Source organism: Marmota monax, unplaced genomic scaffold (assembly GCF_021218885.2).
Source record: "Marmota monax isolate L192 unplaced genomic scaffold, Marmota_monax_Labrador192_F-V1.1 WCK01_AAM20220418_F8-fsc00027, whole genome shotgun sequence".
NCBI lineage: Eukaryota > Metazoa > Chordata > Mammalia > Rodentia > Sciuridae > Marmota > Marmota monax.
The window spans coordinates 2,981,491-3,001,707 of record NW_026694617.1 but is presented as its reverse complement, the minus strand read 5'-3'; the positions used below and the strand labels follow the sequence as shown (position 1 = coordinate 3,001,707).

Genomic DNA, 20,217 nt, shown 5'->3' with positions numbered 1-20,217 from the left:
TTTTGTTTTCAAACTAAAGTAGGCGGCATTCAGCTCCATAGCTCCATCCTCAGAGGCATCCCCTTAACAGGAAGCACTTCTATACATAGGCCCAAGATAGAACTGTAAAGAAAGAAAACCTGTGGAGGAGAAGAATCCAGGCTCCAGTGCCAACCTTGCAAACTGAACAAATGGGAGGCTCCTAATGCTGACAAGACTTATTTATTTATTATTTTTTTCTTGAGAGATGGCATAAGGAAGTGTCTTCTCAAGGTTTCCACAATGTCTTTACAAATCTGCCATCTATATTAGGCTTTGGATTTGGAACACTCACTCAATTTCTACAGAAGAGAGCCTGCTTATATAGACCATTTCCTATCAGAAGTACAATAATAAATGTAAAATAAATGCCACTGACACTATGAGTAACCCCCTAAACCTTCTTTTCTGCTTTCTCTAATTCCAAAAACTGCCCTGAAAGTCTTCTGTACAAAATCCTGATTTGTCTGCAACATTCATTCCTATTCAGGTCTAATCACGGCTCTTCAGGAAAAATATTTTTAAAAGACCAGTGAAAATAATCAAGGAGATGAATGCACTGCCATATGCCAAAGGACTAAAGTGATTAGGATTCTAGGGCCTAGAAATACAGAGATTTAACAAATATATTAAATGCTATGAATAATTCATTTAACAAATTCCTAAGTAGTCAGTAGTGATCACATGAATTGAAAATAAGAGATGCATTCTGAATAGAAAAAAGTCAGCAGGATTTCCTATAATATAAGCTTTCAAAAATCATAACAATAAGCACCAAAGATTGAGATATTTCTATGTCCTTTAAATCCATATTAGTTTTCTATTGCTGTATAACAAATTCTTACAAACCTGTCAGCATAAAACAATACCATTTATTATTCCCTGTTCTATGGATCAGAAATCCAGGAGCAGCTTGTCTAGGTTTGCAGTTCAGGGACTCGTAATCAAGGTGTCAACAAGAATGATTTCTCTAGAAGCTCTGAAGAAGAGTACATATTTAAGCTCATTCATGTTATTGGAAAAATCCAGTTTCTTACAGATATGGGGCTGAAGTCCCCATATTCTTTTTTTTTGAGGGGGGGACTGGGGATTGAACTCAGGGGCACTTGACCACTGAGCCACATCCCTAGCCCTATTTTGTATTTTATTTAGAGACAGGGTCTCATTGAGTTGTTTAGAGCCTTTCCCTTGCTGAGGCTGACTTTTGAACTCATGATCCTCCTGTCTCAGCTTCTTGAGCCACTGGGATTACAGGTGTGTGCCACTGTGCCATACCCCATATTCTTGTAGGCTGTAGCCTAGCAGTTACTTGAAGCTCCTAGAAACCATCTACTATTTCTTGCTACATAGATGCCTCCATCCTCAAAAGCAGCAATAAAGAATCTCACATGTACCAATTCTCTCTCATATATTCAATTTAATTCCAAAAAGAGGTCCATCCTCTTAAGGCTCATGTGATTATATCCACCAATCAAGATCTCTCTATCTTAAGGGCATCTTACTATTTAGGGCAGTAATTACATCTGCAAAATGTTTACACAGCAACACCTAGATTCATGTATAACTAAATAACTGGGAAAAGATATAGATAGATAGATAGAGACAGAAAGATATAGACAGATGATAGATAGATAGATAGATAGATAGATAGATAGATAATATATATTACAATCTTCTGGATTATCTTAGAATTCTGTCTACCGCAAAATCTAATGCATGAGTCAGTCTCATAAAATTGGACTTCTATAAATATTTCTAATCTTTGAGATTAATACAAAATAAGGAAGCTCCTTTTTTTAATCATAGCATAGTCATTTGTATCTATATTAAAACAGAAGCAGAGCCAAGTGTGCTGGCAAATGCTTATAATCCCAGTGACCAGGGAGGCTGAGGCAGGAAGATTGAAAGTTCAAGACCAGCCTGGGCAACTTAACAAGAACTTGTCTTAAAATTAAAAAAAAAAAAAGAAAAGGTCTGGGATGTAGCTCTGTGGTAAGTTCAAGCCCCAACAGTGGATAAAGGATAAATCTGATCCACAGCAGGAATCATTTTATGTTTTTGGTTTTGTTTTTTTGGTACTGAGAGTGGAACCCAGGGGCACTTGATCACCAAGCTACATCCCCAGCCCCCTTTTTTTATTTTTAGTGTTCTTCCAAGCTTAATAACTTTTTTTTCACATTTTTTTCTCATTTACCTTATCAATTTACCAAGAACTGATGTCTCTTTTCTTTCTCATATTCCCTTATGCCCTGGTTCAATTAACAATCAAAATTAATTGACCAAAATCCATATGGATCACTGTCCACCACAAATAAGCATTGGAAAGAGACACTATCAGCCACAATAAAAATGTGACATAAGCTGAGGAAATTAAAAGTGTGATAGTCAGTAATAACTATCTAGAAATTAGAGGGACAATTGACTTTTTCTGTGGAGAATAATTTGGTATTCCTCTCACTTTCTGAGTGTTTTAGGTACTAGGTTTCATCAAAATTAATAATATTAGGGAAACTTCCAAATTCTGATTTTCTCAAGTATAAATATTTTGACTAGCACTTAAAAAAAAAGTTTAATACCTTAAATTATTGGTCATGATATGGATTTTTTTTGTCTGTCTTGTGTGAACTTGTCCTTTTTACTATAAAACTAATATCAAATGCAAATCAAGAGTTTAAATCTTTAGTCACTTCAGTCCCACAATTTTAAAATTTTTAGTAAAAACTAAAATATTCAGCACAGTTTGACCTACCAGAAAGCCCATTCTTTGTACGCAATTTCAAATTGGTCAAAGATTGAGTGCTTTGTCAATGATCTATTAGTTAACATCTGCACCATGATATCAGATGTATAAAATTATGAACTATGTTGCCACACTTTGACTTGAATATAATCAAGTCAAAAAGTTGCTTCATAAGTTAATTTTTAAGTATTTTCCCTGTCGATAAATTCTCATATGCCATAGTAAGGCCTAAAACAAATTTTGCTGCTGCCAGATTTTAAATTCTTGAAGGTAGTCTCCTTTGATAGAATCTGGGACACAGAGTACCATTTAGTTCCACATCTTCCCTTTTAATTCAATGTCCAAGGCATAAACTTTAAGAAGGGCACTTTATCCTAGAATAGGTCATGTTCTGCAAAGCAAAACAGCAAAAATCAAGTTTGAGTGATTTTTACACAGAAGCATAGATATGCAAAAAACAGTACTGTAGCCGACCCACTTACTTTAAAGACTAAGGGATGAGGCAGTGCTTCCACACTAGCTTCCTAAAGCTTTCATAGGGGCAGAAATGGACTTCAGGGTCAGATATTCCTAACACTGAACAGGAGCCAGTTTACTTAAAGCTAGCATGTAAAATGGAGATTACATCTAATATATTGATATACAAGATGGGTTATGTAAAATTCTTATTACAATTTGTGGTAAGACATAAATTACAAATTAGTGATAAATATTATATCATACTATCATAAAGGAAGAACTAAACATGTTTCAATATTCTATGGGATAGCTGAATTCATCTATATCACTGTATGTTGGCTTGAGATTTGTAATCAGGTCAACTGTCACTTTCTCTGACCCTGCATTTTTACTACTAAGAGTACACAAACACATTGGTGATTTATGTGCTAATAATTTGCTATAAGAAGTTAAGTCAATAACTCAATCAGGGAATAATGTATCTATGTAGGTTTAAGGTAAAGTAGCTGTTGACATTTTCCTAGTAGACATTCTGGGCAGTGTAGAATTATCATCTCAACCAGAAATTTTAGTATCTTTTACTTAATTCTGTCTTTGTTGATAACTTCAACATGTAGTTTACTACTATCTACTGTTATTATAGTAAATTGCTACAAACCAGGTAGCCAAAACAAAAAAAAAAATATCATCTTGAAGTTTAGAAGACAAGTCTGACATGGGTTTCCTTGGGCTAAAGTCAACTTGTCGGTAGGTCTGATTCTTTCTGTTTAGGTTATGCTAATGTCAGAGTTGTTTTCTTTCTATAAGCAAATATCAACTAACAGTGGATGGAGAATAAGTAGAGAGGCTTACTGAACTTTAGAAGGAGCCAGATAGAGGCTAAACATTTGCAGTGAGTGCCAAATTAATCCCTTCAGGAGCTCACAACCCTATCATTCCAGTGGAAGAAATTACCAAAAATCTTTATGTCTGAGAGTAATATTGAACTGTAATGATTATCTCCAATGACTGTAGTCATTTTTTCTTAATTTGCAACAAAAGTGCTATCAAATCTGCAACTTTCACATTAGACCCTTTCTTCTCAGCTATAATTGAAGTATACATTCATTTATGGATACTGCATGATAAAGTTATAAACACAATCAAACTCATGCATCACAGCACTAGAAAAAACATGAAAAGGCCCAGAACAAAATCAGAACAAGATCACATGTGGAACTCAGCTATTATGTATAACTATATACTAATAAAAATATTTTTTAAAAGATCATATGTGGAGTCATTGGAGAAATTTGGAAAATTTAACAAATAAAAGAAAGCATTAGTTGAATCTGTAAAGCAAGAGAGGATGGAAACTAGTTTGAACTGATTCATTATAATCTTTGAAATTGTTTACTATGAGCCTTCGGGTGTGAGAATACCATGATGGTCAAGGCCCATAGTCTTCCTTCTTGTGAGGAAATAGACATAAAAGCACAATATATTTTTAATTTTAGCACAATATATTAAGAGCTGTTTTCAAGTCATATTCATGATGCTTGCTTTAGAAGTTTATTTGCATGCTGCCATTAAGATGTGAGATTTATTAACTTAGTGCCATTGTAATTTCATGGTCTCTAACCTCAACAAGATCAATGTCAACTTCTTTTCCCTTTCTTCTCAAAAGCTGGTTCAGATCCACCCTCCATCCTCATTTCTAAAATGGGTATACCAATAGCAATTAAGCAATAGGATTGTTTGGAGGATTAACTGAACTAGTTCATACAGGGTTGCACAGAAAATATCCTGAAACATGTAATGTAATAAATTTTTGCTGTTATTCTAACTCTCAGTGTGCTAATGCCTGACTCTATCCTCACCTTTCTCTCAATAGATGACTCTGCTTCAATCTTTACAGAGAAGCACCAGTTTGAGATTCTTCCATTATTCTGCCACTAACCTGGAAAAGTAACTTGTATCTATTTCTGGTTTTCTTTGTTCTTCCTATTACAGTGGAAGAAGTTTCTCCTTCTCTTATTGAAGGTTAATCTTTCTACCAGTTCTCTGGAAAAGTTTTCATTCCTTTCCTCCCCAGGAACTGAATTGTCTTTGATCCTTCCATGTCAGCATATTCTTTCCCATCAATAATTAATTATGCTCAAGTCCCATGCTTTTTAAAACAGTATTTCCTGATTTTGTATTTCCTTCACTTATTGTCACTCCCTGCTTTCCACTTCATACACCAAATGTTCCAAAGTGTATCTCCACACCCTCACCTTCCATTCTCTTCCTGACCCATCAAACTCTATCTCCTACCATCAGCAGTTTCCATAAGAAACTAAGCCATCACCAAGTCCATTAATAAATAACTCTGTACTAAGGAGAAAACAGGTAGTTTAGGAAGATCTGACTACAAAGAGAAATGTGGGAAAGGAAAGAGAGGCATAAGAAATACCAATAACCCAATTTAAAATGTACTCATTCAGAAAAAGTCACAGATTTTATGCTTTTAGAAATTTGACACGGATAAAAATGCAAATGGATGTGTACACAGTCTATATTCTTTTCCATGTGATTTCCTTGTGAAGGTTGTAGTAGCTTGTCTAATTTATGGTGGAGATCAAGCATTGTGGCCTCAGCTTTACTCCTTGTGAAGAACTAAATATGCACAAAGGAGATTCTTCTTTACACTCAGTAAAGTTGATAGATAGGGGGAAGAAACAACAAAGGCAGTAGAGAATATACTTAAGCATTTCCACACTTGAGCTCAACCTGGGTCCCCATTTTCACTGCATATATCATTCCTTGATTGTTCAAAAGAAAAGATACACAGGGCTACATACTCAAAATTTCTAGCATACATAGGGAAAACTACCTTCAAGGAGGTGGGCTTGACTGTGACCTACTTGGTACAGCCTGACTTCTTTGGTGATTCATAGTGGAAAAGACAGGAAAACCCAAGGATGTATTAATTACTAGAGGGCTTTGGAGATCAGCTCAAAGAAGTAACTTGATAAATGAGGAGCCAGTGAAAGCCAACAGAAGGGATAAGAAAGTGAATATATTTAATGTCTCCTAACTGGCAGGCTCCTCCCATTCTTGAGCATACTAAGACCTGGGTAATTGGGTTGCAACTGTTGAACATCTTGCAAGTTTAGATTGCATCCATTCTCCAAACTGCTTTGTCTTCTAATATGTGGGGCAGAAAAAGGGATACCAAATACAAACAACCAGGCCTTGACTGTCATCTATTCAAGATGGTCTGCATAGGTGAGAATTTGAGAATATAGTCATTTACTTGGGAGACAAAATTTGATTGCCTGAAAAATACCAACCACTAGAACCCAAAATAAAAGCGCTTTAAAAGGTAAATACTTTATCTTCCAGAGTCATTCTTACTGGACTCCCTCATAGGTATCAGCAGCAATCACAGGTGCACTCTGCAGCCCCCCACTCAACAAGATCCAAGTCCCAGCTCTGCAGGGCCTCTCTTCCAGGCTTCCAAGTTCTGGTCTCTATGTTCCCCAACCCAGGTATGGTATCCACTACCTATATTTACTACCTCTGTTGCCATAGAGTTACCTTTCCAATCTTTTTTCTTTTTAGTTCCACTACACCCATTTTACAAATTCCATACATTAAATTCTCTTTGAAAAACCTAAAAAATTTTCTTCTTGCCTAATGCTATGATTAGGTTTTACTTTTTTCCTTTATGTGTCTTGGCAGCAGTTGACCCAGTTCACTACGTATTCCCTTATATATATGCTAAAAATCTCTGCTCCTTTCCTCTTTATTTTGTGGCATCATTCTGCATGGAGTTTCTTCCTACCTCAGTAACAATGTCTTCTTTTTTTCTTCCTTTCTTTCCCTTAAATGAACTGAGCTGGCCCTTCACTTTTCTTACTCTGCGTATTCTCCTGGTAAATGCTCATCTATTTCTGAATCTTTAATTATTATCTCATGCTGATATTGACAAATTCAAAGCTACTGTCAAGAAAAATTCCAGCCAGGTGCAGTGGTGCATGCCTATAATTCCAGTGGCTTGGGAAGCTGAGATTGGAGGATCACAAGTTCAAAGTCAGCCTCAGCAAGGGTGAGGTACTAAGCAATTCAGTGAGACCCTGTCTCTAAATAAAATACAAAATAGTGCTGGGGATGTAGTTGAGTGCCCCTGACTGTAATCCCCAGTAGCCCCCCTGCAAAAAAACATAATGTTCCATGAAGTCCTGACTCACATATCTTACCACCAATTGGTTATGAACCTCCACTATTTCACAGATATTTCAAAGTTAACATGTCCCAAACTGAAGTCTTTATTCCCCCCCACCAGAAACCACATATCTTTCTATTCTTCCTAAGTCAGTGAATAGAATGACCATCTACCTACTTACTCAAATCAGAAACCTGAGTACCATCTTTGAGGGCTGACTTTGTCATCATAGTTAGTGAAGGGCAGTCTCCCCAGCTGTGTGACTCATTACTGCCTATTCCCATTTATTCTTGTCTTCTTTTACTGTCCTATTGATTGTCCTTCCAAATATTTTTCCTTTCCATTGCATCCCACTACTATTCCTGTAGTATTCATTCTTATTCTTGACTGCATCACAGTGAATCTTAACTTGGCTACCCTTCTTTCTCTCTTGCATATTAGATAATGAGGATGAGATTTGGAGGAAAGAGATAAACATGGTCTAAATTAACCTAAAAGAAGGGGTTTTGTGTATGTTTAGCAGCAACTATTCTAATCTATAATATATGGTTTTAAAAGAGCATTTGCAATTCTTTTCTATTCACAACACTTTGGCTTTTTCCCCCCAGTCTTTGCAAACGACTTAATCATGCTATTTTCTAACCATATAGCATGAATAAATAATTACCCAAAGTGGAGTGCTAAGGAAAATAAAATTTTCAGGCCTAAAATTTCTTCTCATTCTCAAGAAAAGCATGACAGGTCACACTACTATTAGCATGCAATGTTAACACACTGACTGACTTCTCCTCCAGCACAGAATATCTTGTGTCTAAACAAGTGACTTGATCATCTCCATTCTAAAGAATCAAAACAACATGCATTTAGTAACTTCATGGATTAAAATATAAATTATCATTTACAAAGATGGAAAGTATTTCATTATTCCCATTTTTGTTCAATGTGAAGAAGTGAATTTTGCCTTTAAAAAGGCAGTGTCTCTGAGGAAGTCAGATGCAACTTTACATCATCATTGTCCCACTACATTCTCAAGGGATTGGAAGATAAAAATCTTTAGTTTGATCCTGGTAGATGATGGACCTAGAAGTCCCCAGCAAAAGACAAACGAATCCTGTCATTTACTTCTCCTCAGTATTGATGCCAAAAGAAGCAAGATAATTTGAAAATGGACTCCAAAGGATATTTAGAAAGCAAATAAGGAAAGAATTAAAAGTGGATGAAATCAGAGAAGCAACCACAGGGTTGAAAAATTCTGTAGAAGAATCATAAGAAAATTTCTAAATTGTGTCCATGCTGAGCCAGGGAGCAGATTGTGGAAGTCTCAGTCTCTCTCTGTCTCTCTGTCTCTCTCTCTTTCTCTCTTTTTAATATTTTTTTTTTATTTTTTTTAGTTGTAGATGGACACAATATCTTTATTTATTTATTTTTATGTGTGCTGAGGATCCATCAAACCCAGTGCCTCACACATGCCACTGAGCCACTGAAGTCTCTTTGTAAGAGTGAGGAGAGAGTGGTCCCAAAGTTTCATGACCAAGAGGTAGGCATGCAATGATGACTCAGAGGTTTCCAGCTTAAGATGGGTGTAGATTATGCAGTCACAATGGGATAAGGAAAAGTGAAAGAGATACAAATGGGGCAATGGAAATGATACAAATTTAGTTTAGGTTAAATTAAGTCTATGTTTTCTCTAAGGCATGCAGGAATATCCCTGGGGTCAACAATATTTTAGGGATAATAAGGGCAATAACATACATTGAAATTTTTGAGAAAGGTAAGGTAGGATTTCTAGAGTCTCAGCAGGAAAACTATGCGAAAACTTGTCCTATGCTACAAAGAGGATTGGTAGATTTCAGATTATAAGAAATCGTGTAATTTGACAGAGATCAATCTCTGGTGACTGGTAAAGGTAGTGACAGGACAGTGATAAGTGGCAGTAAATCATACTCTGATGAGGAGCAAAGGTATAGATTGTCCACCACGAAGCTTGACAATGTAGTTACTTTATGCTGCAGATATTGACAAAATCAAAAATATATTTCTGAGGATTGGCAAATGTCGCGACCCCTTGCCCGCAAGGAAGACGCAACTCAGGAATCTTCTTTCAGCAGTTTATTCAGGCCCTTGATATTTCTTCTTCTTTCTCTCTGATGCCCCTCCCAGCCTTAATAAAGCATCCCAAGCCCCAATGCAAAGCTGCCGCGTGGAGCTTTCTCACAGGGTGGTGAAAAATCATGTGCCAACTTTCCCAGATAAGGAGTTGTTTGTCACAGACCACAGCGGAGCCAGCGTCATCTTGTAATGGCGACCATAGTCTGCAGAAACAGCAGAAGCGGCTCACCACAGTTCCCCCTTTTCTGTTTTCTTAAAACAATACAGGCGAGAGTAGAGGTCCTATCCCACTGTGCAGAAGTGGCTGCATAGTATGACTCAGTCCTAAGGAGGCGCCTTCCCCAGATCTGAAGCCATATCAGCCGACGCCTTTTTTCGTGGGGCGGGGCGTGAACGCGTCTAACCCGCATGCAATAGGACATGCTCTCCTTGAGGTCCACGTCAAGGATCACTCAAGTGCAGTGCCTTGCCTTGCATCCTGTATCGTGATGATGGTGGACGAAGGGGGATAGCTGAGGCTGAACTGTGGCTGTTTATAATGACAAACAAGTTGACAGCACCCTGAAAGAAAGGCACGAACTTCAAGGCGATAGAAAAGCACTAGTGTGGAAACCCATCTGCGTGCAATGGCAGTAAGACCGGCAGAGTGCAAGGGCTTTCCAACACTAAGAGAATAACAAGGAAAGTCATGTCGATCCCAGTGCAATGTTATAATAACTTGGGGTGTAACGACCATGACAAAGGTTTACTGCTTAAGATGCGCAAGCCAGACTTGAGGCGAGTTGCCATTTTCTAAAGCTGCAAGAGCTTGTATGATCATAGCCTTTTCTTGTGCATGGCGAGTTTTAAGGCGACAGAGAAGCCACAAACAAAGTACAACACCGAAGCAACACATTGCACCAAAAATGCCTACTCCCACCCACTCTTTGAAGAAGGAAAAAGCAGAAGATATACAATTGGTGAATTGACCCAAAGTCACGGGATCGACACGGGTACTGTTCAAGACAGCAATCTGAGTTAGTTGAGACTGGATCAAGTTTTCTGCTTCCATGGACCAGGTTCCGGATAGATACTCTCCAATGATGCGGGAGGCATTTCTGGAATCATAAAATCTGACAGAGGTTATACATAAATGTGCACGTTGATCAATACAACCCAAATGTACTAGGTCAGACAATTCCTCAACTTGAGCTTGAAGCAGATCTATCCTTTGATTAGCAGCTAGAATCCCAGATAAAGTGTGTTGATTAATTTTACTTTGAGACTCAAGTATGGTGGATGTTTGTTGAATAACCTGATTAATAGTGGCAGCAGTTTGTACCTGGCTGGCCATGGCTACTCCAGCTGTAACTGCTGCAGCAGCAGACACCACCACAGCTGTCACTATAGCTGCCGTAATTCCAAAATCTCTATGGGCTCTAATCAGTTCAACAATAGGAAATGACTCTGGATCTGCAGTAACCGGGATCGGGACAAAAGTTGGAATTTCATAACCATTGCCGTAGTCCAGGAGCCATTCCAACACTCAGACAAATAACAGGTAATATTAGAACAATTAAGCATCCCCTGTGATGTAACATTAGCCAAAAGAAACAGGAACGGAGATTGGAGACGGACTGCTGCGGAGGGTAATGTAGCATTAGATAATTGTGAATTATTTGCAGAAATTTTAATTAAGCCTCCTACCTCGCTCCGAGTCTTGGGTACTGCCAGAAACATTAAACAGCCAACTTTGGACTCCTAATATTTCCCTGGGGAAACACAAGCGCGGACTAGACTAGCCCAATCTGAGGGAGTCATGCAAAATCTAGTAAGTCCCTCCACCTGAGTGAGAGTGAAAGCGGCATCTATGCCATAAGTGCGGACAGATTCTGCCAAGGTTTTAATTATCTTAAAGTCTAAAGGCTCATGATATCTTCCCCTGTTATTGTCCTGAAATACAGGGTATGCAAGTCCCATATCTGTATTAACTGTCCTCCAAACTTGTGCATGAAAAGATCTCCCGGAACCTTGGCTCCCCCCCACATACGGAGGTGGGGCAATTGGCACCATATCTTCTTCTAGATATTCTACCTCCTCCTCCTCAGAGTTTTGTTGACCGATGTTAACTCCCTTCCCCTTCTTACAGTACGCCTGCGTGCCCTGTGTCTCCTTTTTCTTCTTTTTCATTTTTATCTTATGTAGTTGTTGTAACAATATATCAAGGTCCTCAGAACTCTCTGAGTCGCTTGTGTTCTCAGGCGTTTTTAATTCGGTCAAGTCTGGGTAGAGCCTTCTCCTATTTTTATCTTCAGGCTCTTTTGCCTTCTCACTACTGTTACTTTTAATACTCTCTGCCACTTCACTACATGATCCTTCAGATTTTTCCTCATGCAATTGCTCAAGAATAGCTTGACCCTCTCTCACGGCTTCCTGGCATTTACCATCTGTAAGGCAACCACGGACCATTTTCCAAAGGGGTATCACCCCACCCTCTAATATGCCCTGCTCAGAAGCAAAGTCAAGATCTTTGCCTAATTTATCCCAACTAGGCACAGTAAGGCTGCCCGAAAATGCAAACCACGGTGCAGCGATATCTATCTTCTGTAAAAATCTCTGTAAAGTACTATGTTTCACTTCCAGTCCCTTGGAACGTAACAGGCCATCTAGGGCCAGGAGAAGCGGACTTGAAGATGCGGCACCCATGACACAACAACAAAGGAAGCACAAAAAACAGAAAGCGAAAGTACACAGTGCAGCTGCAATAAAATGTAAGGCTCTCTCTTTCATTACAGAGGAGCTGCCCCGCTTTGGTCGCGGATCCCACTTACTAGGGACTAACCCCGCTTTGATCGCGGATCCCACTTATTGGGACTAACCCCGCTTTGGTCGCGGATCCCACTTACCTGGGACTAACCGGTGCACCACCCCTGACTGCTGAAAGTTCTGGTTCCCGGGTCTCGGCACCACTTGTCGCGACCCCTTGCCCGCAAGGAAGACGCAACTCAGGAATCTTCTTTCAGCAGTTTATTCAGGCCCTTGATATTTCTTCTTCTTTCTCTCTGATGCCCCTCCCAGCCTTAATAAAGCATCCCAAGCCCCAATGCAAAGCTGCCGCGTGGAGCTTTCTCACAGGGTGGTGAAAAATCATGTGCCAACTTTCCCAGATAAGGAGTTGTTTGTCACAGACCACAGCGGAGCCAGCGTCATCTTGTAATGGCGACCATAGTCTGCAGAAACAGCAGAAGCGGCTCACCACAGGCAAAGACTCTCAAGCAGTTTTAAATTTGGGGAAAAAAAAAGAGGATCAGTGTTGACAGGGACTGAAGAGCTGAGCAAGATGAAAGAGGGGACACAGGGGATCAAAAGCTTGGTGCAGCTAAGGACATTTATTATGGGCAAGCACAGCATTTTAAAGTTTACAGTGGGTTCCCAACCATGGAATGCAACCTTGAGGTTAGGCATACAAAATACTAAAATATGTTTTTTTAAAACAATGCTACTTTTACGTTTTTTTTTCCCTTAATCTTTATTCTGGATCTGTACTAGCAGCTAAGCATAACAGGAACATTCCCCAAAATAACTCCACCACAAGGGAAAGACATGAGGCAGGTCCACAGTCTCAAAAGGAACTCATGGCAAGTCTGACCATGTCAACTGAACATGTCCTGAGAATAGTCTTGCTTGCTCTGGCCTACCAAGAGCTCAGAGGACATTAACTCCTTAACATCTGTAGCTCCACCACAGTCCTCGAGATCTCAGACCATTCCATCAGATCAGTAGAAACAGGATTTAAGAAGAGCAGGTGTTGGCAACAAGAATTTAGGAGATGACGTCAAGAGAGAATATAAGTGAGAGAAGCTAAAGCCATCAGACAAAGAAGATATAAAAATATAAATAAGTTTACAGGGTCAGTTTCTCATTCTCTAGACTTATTCATCAGTAATTTAAGAATACCTACAGTGTTTAACGGATTTAACTCTTTCATTTTTACCTTTGTTAACAAAATTCTTTTTATTGCATTCTATATTTTATTCCATCTTAAACAGTGAAAATATTAATATGCTTAGCATTTTACAATGGTTACCATGAAGTCAATTTTCTAAGATAAATAACCATCCTGAAAATCTTCAAGTCATTTTTCTTTAAACAGTTCAGGATTCTTATAAAGTTTTACCACTGTCTCTTAAAATAGGGTTTTTATTTTTCTGTTAATGAATCAAGTTCTAAAATAAACAGAAAAAAAACCCTCACTTTTCTTAACATTGCAAAACCAATTTCCTCATTACTTATTGCCTTTCCTTGTTCAAATCAGAAAGTGAGGGTCATGTGTTTTTCTTTCAAATAAGGAAGCTAAAGAGGAAAAAGGAAAAGAGAGGTGGGGTGGATCTCATGAAGTTGGAAGAGACACCAATAGAAGAGAGGAAAGAGACCAGGGAAATGAAGGAGAGGAGGGAAAGGGGAAATCTGGGGAACAATATGAACCAAATTATATTATTGTGTTGTATGTAGGTATGAATATATAACAACAACAAATCTTATTATTATGTATAATTATAATGCACCAATAAAATAGGAAAAACTTTCATTCCTCTAGTTCTTAAATTAATATTTTCTCAGTAAAAATAGAGTTGATGAGCAATATTTTATTACACAGTACAAATATCAGGGAAAAAAAACCTAACCTCAACTCTACACTCTAAATTTATTCAGCACTGGCTAATTAACACAAGTATTTTCTATATTCAGTGTTACAGTATTATGCTTGCTAAAATGCATAAGTATTTTACCTGGTATTCCAACTAGAAATATAACCAAAATGTCAAAATTTGCTTTATCTACACTTTGTCTAAAATTCAATACTAATACTCTGTTCTTCATTTTTAAGAGAAAATGAGCATTTTGAAATCTAAATGGGTTAAAATTAGCATATTTTCCATGCCTATTTTACATATATGTTTGTTTCATATAGAAGTTCTTAGATGGAATACTACATAAACATTTATAAAAAATCTTTTCAAAACTTGTATTTGCCAAGAATTTTATTTGTTAATTAATTTATTCTTCACAGCCACCACCTCTCTCCATTCCACAGATGAAAAAGTGAGAAGATGGCTTAATGTCATGGAAATCACACAACTAGTGCGAAACAGAAGAAGGATTTGAGACTACTACCTGGGACCACCATATTATTCTGTCTTCACTGGTTTTGACTATGGGTTAATTTTCTGGCTTGAGTTATTCTCAAATGACACCAAAATAATGCATTAAATATGAATATTCAAATAAACAATCTTTTCTGCCTAATTTCAAACAGGCTACTTAAATTGAGTCAAATTACAACACTTTTTGAAATAGATAAGAGTAGTCTCTGGACCACACAGAGATCAGCTCAAGAAGAACTTTCCATTTCATAAACAACTACTTGAATTTGAATTTATGTTACAGTGAAAGTTGCATTAACTCCTTTGAGACCTAGTGTATCACATAATGTATGAGTACACTGGAGAAGTAATTTACCTCACTTTCTTCAGGAATTTGTGAAAAGAAAATTAAAAACTTGGTTCATTATGTATTCATACCATATTTACCTCTTTCTAGAAAGGTACTTGTGAAATTCCAAAATACTCAACTTTAAATGGTAAATTTTTTCGTATACCCAAAGAAAATTCCCAGATCATTGCTGCGTTGGTAATTGTAGAGCCCAAAGCAATCTGCTCCTGAGGAGAATGATGATCATTTTGTGGTATTTCCTTATTAATCAGAAAGCAGCTGAACTCTCTGTGCAAGGGGATTCCTCTTACATATGATCTAAAGAACATGAACATTCAAGTTTTCTTGACTGTTCACAGCTAAACCACGCTTAACTTGCACATCCATTAGTTTTGCACATATGTTCTATCATTTAATTTTTCAAAGGTTCTGAGCAGGATTTCATCTCTACTCCAACTATTTAAGAAACACAGAAAGGACTGCCATGTGTCACCAGATCTGTACCAATTGATTGAATTTCCCAGTTTTTTTCTCTTAACTTCACAGTTATAATCTAACATTGAAAGCACTACCATAACTTCAACTAATACCATTTTAAGGAAAAGATGTTACATAATCGAATAAACTACCTATAGTGATAGCTACCTTTTGTAGAAGGAAAACAAATGCATATCAACGGGGGTGGGGAACCTCTCTGTGCTCCTTTCTCTTTACAGAAATGAGTGGGGAAGAGAGCATGTGAAATTCAAGGCTGTTGTTGAACACATTATTTCACCAAATCTCTGGATATAAAACAGAAATTAAAACTGAGCTTGGAAACTGGAGTTAGAGGGCTCTGAGTTGCTCTGATAAGAGTTAACCAGGCTAGAGACTAAGTGGCAATAAATGACTTTTTTTTTTTTAATAATGCAAATGTCCAGTACTCAAGTACAAGTTTTTACCTTGTGGTTTGAAACCTTTTCCATTTTTCAAAAACATCAAGGATTAGTTCTCTACATGTGAAAACTTGATCTAATGAGAATCTGAGAACGTACACAGGTAATTCAAAGGAAGAACAGAAATGTGGGGGAGCATATCATAGAGCAGAAATAGGAAAGTATATATGTAAGATTTTCAAGTAATCCAGAAATAGGTGACTTCAGAAGGAAAGAGATTCTACAGCTAGAGATGTCTAGAATAAAGGTAAACAGTTACCTTGGGATTCAGGCACATTTAATTTGGATTTAAGGGGCCAGGGTCTCTTGGTGATCATGTGGATAACTGCTAGTGTAGCACTGCTGTCTCATCTGCTTCAAATTTGAACTAACACCTGTGTACCCAATATTGGGATAACAACCAGACATAATTAATTTGTATATATCAATTCTGATTGACCTTAACTAGGATAATAGTTTAAATACTAATCATATTATTTTTTTTTAAAAAAAGTAAGATGGGTGTGGTGGCACATGCCTGTAATCCCAGCAACCAAGGACACAGGAGGATTGCAAGTTTGAGGTCAGACAGGGCAACTTAGCAAGGCCCTAAGCAACTTAGTGAGATCCTTTCTCAAAATAAAAAATAAATAAATAAAAAGGGGCTGGATATGTAACTCAGTAACAAAGTATCTCTGGGTTCAATCCCCAGTACCAAAAGACAAAAATAAATAAGTAAATAAATAAATAAATAAAAGTAAAATTATACTAAATTTATTCCATCCTTTCTCCTGTGGTTTTCAGCATTGCTTTTCTTTCACACAAATATCTAAAAAATAAGAAACAATTGGTCTTAAGTTATTTAATTTTATTGGTTTCTCTTTAGATACTTTAAACATGTCATTCTCAAGCCTCAGCTTAATTCACTTATATATAAGAAAAATTAATTACAAAGTAAGGCTGAGAAGGATATAAGGCTTTTCATCCCTTAATTTTATATATCTTTCTTCTTTTATTGTAGAAATGTTTATTGACTACATGGCATGTGTTGGGAAGATTATACACCACTGCATATAGATCCAGAGTGAGGTGTCATTGCATGGAACCAGGGCAGAACATACCCCCTCTGATAATCTCCACCCTGAGCTCAGCAAGGTGGACCCTATGCCCTAATATCAATCATAGGTTGTTTTCACTACACTGAACCTATTTATCCTATCATTCTACAAAAATTTATCCCCAAAAGATTAATTCATTTGTCTTATCTCCTTTTCCCCTTACTCTTTTTAAAAATTATAGTGAATATATGACAGATTCACACTTAACTTTTAGAATGCAAGACTTTCTTACGGCATTCATATCATAGAGATGTGATCTAATGCCCAGATTTGGTTCCCCAATAATTGAATTATTTTCACTCATCCTTTCAGATATTATTTCAGAACTGAAAAATAACAATAGTATAATCACTCTATTGTTTATATGAAAAAGTCATTTAAAACTTTGGACTATTTTCCTCTAGACAAAGAAAAAAAGTAAAATTCATCAATCATGTTCTGCAGAATGTCATAAATGCTGCAATGAGTTGCCACAGTGGTAGAGAAACAGCCAGTTTTCAAAAATACCAATCACAAGATATAGTTGAATCATTTTTAAAATGTTACATGGAATATTTTCAGGGAAATAATATTTTTTTCTTGTTCACATAATTATCTGAGCTAAGTGTTTCCTTTAGTGGTCAGTCAGGATTCAGCAAGAATCCTACTCACATGAGTAGGATGGTTCATATTCACAGGCCTTCAGAAAGAGAAATTAACTATATTTTACAAAACTCCATTCACATACATTTTTTTCTTCTGGAAACTAGATGTCCTTTGCTTCTAGTAATTATTCAAAGTGACAAATCATCCCCTTAGGATAATCAAGACCTGAAATAAGCCACGGTCCTGTTTTTCTTCACTAGTCTAACTCATCAAGATAAGTTTAAATAAAATTGTCTTTGCCTAAACTGGTTCCCACAAGTAAAAACAGGTTCACATCTTCACTACTGTTTTGGACATCTTCTATCAAGGATGATAATTTGAAAAAAGCTTGAACATCCTGTATCAAGGATAAATGTTTTGAAAAAAGTATTTTGCTCTTAAATTTAGCATTTTTATCTTTTATAAATGATTTGTATTACCATGCACTAGACAGAATAATGGTTTCCAAAGATGCTCACATCATAATTTCAAGAATAGGTAAACAGCTTTCCTTGCCTGGCAAGAGGACTTTGCAGATGTAATTAAGTAAAGGACCTTGAGCTGAGGAGATAATCCTAGATTATTCCAAATTAATCACCAGTAAGAGGAGCATCAGTCAGAGAAGAAGATGAAATGACAGAATCAGTGGTGGGAATGATGCAAGTCTATGAGCCTAGGAATGAGAAGGATCCAGAAGCTGGAAAAGGCGAAGATGCAGATTACCTGTCAAGCCACAGAAAGAATGAAGCCCTGTCAACCTATTTTAGATTTCCAAACTCCAATCCTTTATAACAACACAGTTGTTCCTTTAAGCTCTAAACAGATAACAATTTGTTAGAGCAGCCACAATCACATTTAAAACATTTTAAAAATAAAATAATAGCCGGGCCTGTGTAATTCCAGCAACTTGGGAGGCTGAGGCAGGTGGATCCCAAATTCGAGTCTTGCCTCAGCAATGTAGTGATCCTGTTTCAGAAAAAAAAAAAAATAGAGCCTTCAGAAAGGGCCTTGGTACTCTCCTGGCTGTCATGCTGGCCTCCAGTGACCCTTCCAAAGAAGGGGCAAGGGTGCCTGCTGCTGGGCATAGTGTGTCCCTGGAATGTGTATTTCTTTGCTCTTCTATTTGTGCATGGCCCTTGGTTATCTCCGATTGCTGTTCTGGGAGTGGATTTTATAAAGATCTTTTCCTTAGCATAAGAATGTTGTCCAGGAAAGATTGTGCAGATGACTGAAGCAGAAGTTCAGGGCTTATGTATCAATCTCATGAAATCTTGCTCAGCCAGCCTATTCTTTTGGAATTAGAAGTACCACTGAAAATTTGTGGAGATATTCATGGACAGTATACAGATTTACTGAGATTATTTGAATATGGAAGTTTCCCACCAGAAGCCAATCTGTTTTATTGGGAAATTATGTGGACAGAGGAAAGCAGTCTTTGGAAACCATTTGTTTGCTATTGGCTTATAAAATCAAATATCCAGAGAACTTCTCTATCAAGAGAAAATCATGGAAGTGCTATCATCAAATGCATTTATGGATTCTATGATGAATGCAAATGAAATTTAATATTAAGTTGTGGAAGACCTTCACTGATTGCTTTAATTCTCTGCCTATAGCTGCCATTGTGGATGAGAAGATCTTCTGTTGTATGGAGGACTATCACCAGACTTGCAATCTATGGAGCAGATTTGGAGAATAATGAGACCCACAGATGTCCCTGATATAGGTTTGCTCTGTGATTTTCTGTGATCTGACCCAGATAAGGATGTGCAAGGCTGGGGAGAAAACCGATCATAGTGTTTCCTTTGCTTTTGGAGCTGACAAATTCAGTAAATTTCTGAAACATCATGATTTGGACTTGATTTGTCGAGCCCATCAGTTGGTGAAAGATGGATATGAATTTTTTTTGCAAAACGACAATTGGTTACCCTATTTTCAGCCCCGCATTACTGTGGCAAGTTTGATAATACTGGTAGAATGATGAATGTGGATGAATCTTTGATGTGTTCATTTCAGATATTGAAACCATCTGAAATGAAAGCTAAGTATCAGTATGGTGGACTGAATTCTGGATGTCCTGTCACTCCACCTCAAATAGCTAATCCACTGAAAAAAAAAAGTGAAGAAAGAAATTCTATAAAGAAACCATCAGATTTGTTAAGGAGATACTTCCTAATATATAAGTGTGCACTGTAAAACCATCCAGCCATTTGACACACTTTACGATGTCACACCTTTAACTTAAGGAGATGGGTAAAGGATCTTAATTTTTTTCCTAATACAAAGATGTGCTATGCTGTATTTTAATAAGTATACTTACTCTCTTATAATATTCAGAAAAAGAAGTTAAAACCAAATTCAAAATTACCCATTAAATTTACATCTTCATGTATCACAATTTTTAAAGTTGAAAAGCATTCCAGTTAAACTAGATGTGATAGTTAAATCAGATGAAAGCATGATGATCCATCAATGTGGTTTTATTGTTGCTTGGTCGTTTATTATTGGGGGCTTGTTTTGTTTGTTTGTTTTTCCTAAAATGATGGCAACTATTTTAATTTTTTTCTGAAATAT

At 37.1% G+C, this 20,217-nt stretch overlaps 1 pseudogene; it reads left to right on the top strand.

Moving 5' to 3' along the window:
- The window catches only part of LOC124077884 (serine/threonine-protein phosphatase PP1-beta catalytic subunit-like), a 52,630-nt pseudogene extending 32,791 nt beyond the window's left edge, over positions 1-19,839 (top strand).
- The last annotated feature ends 378 nt before the right edge of the window (positions 19,840-20,217 follow it).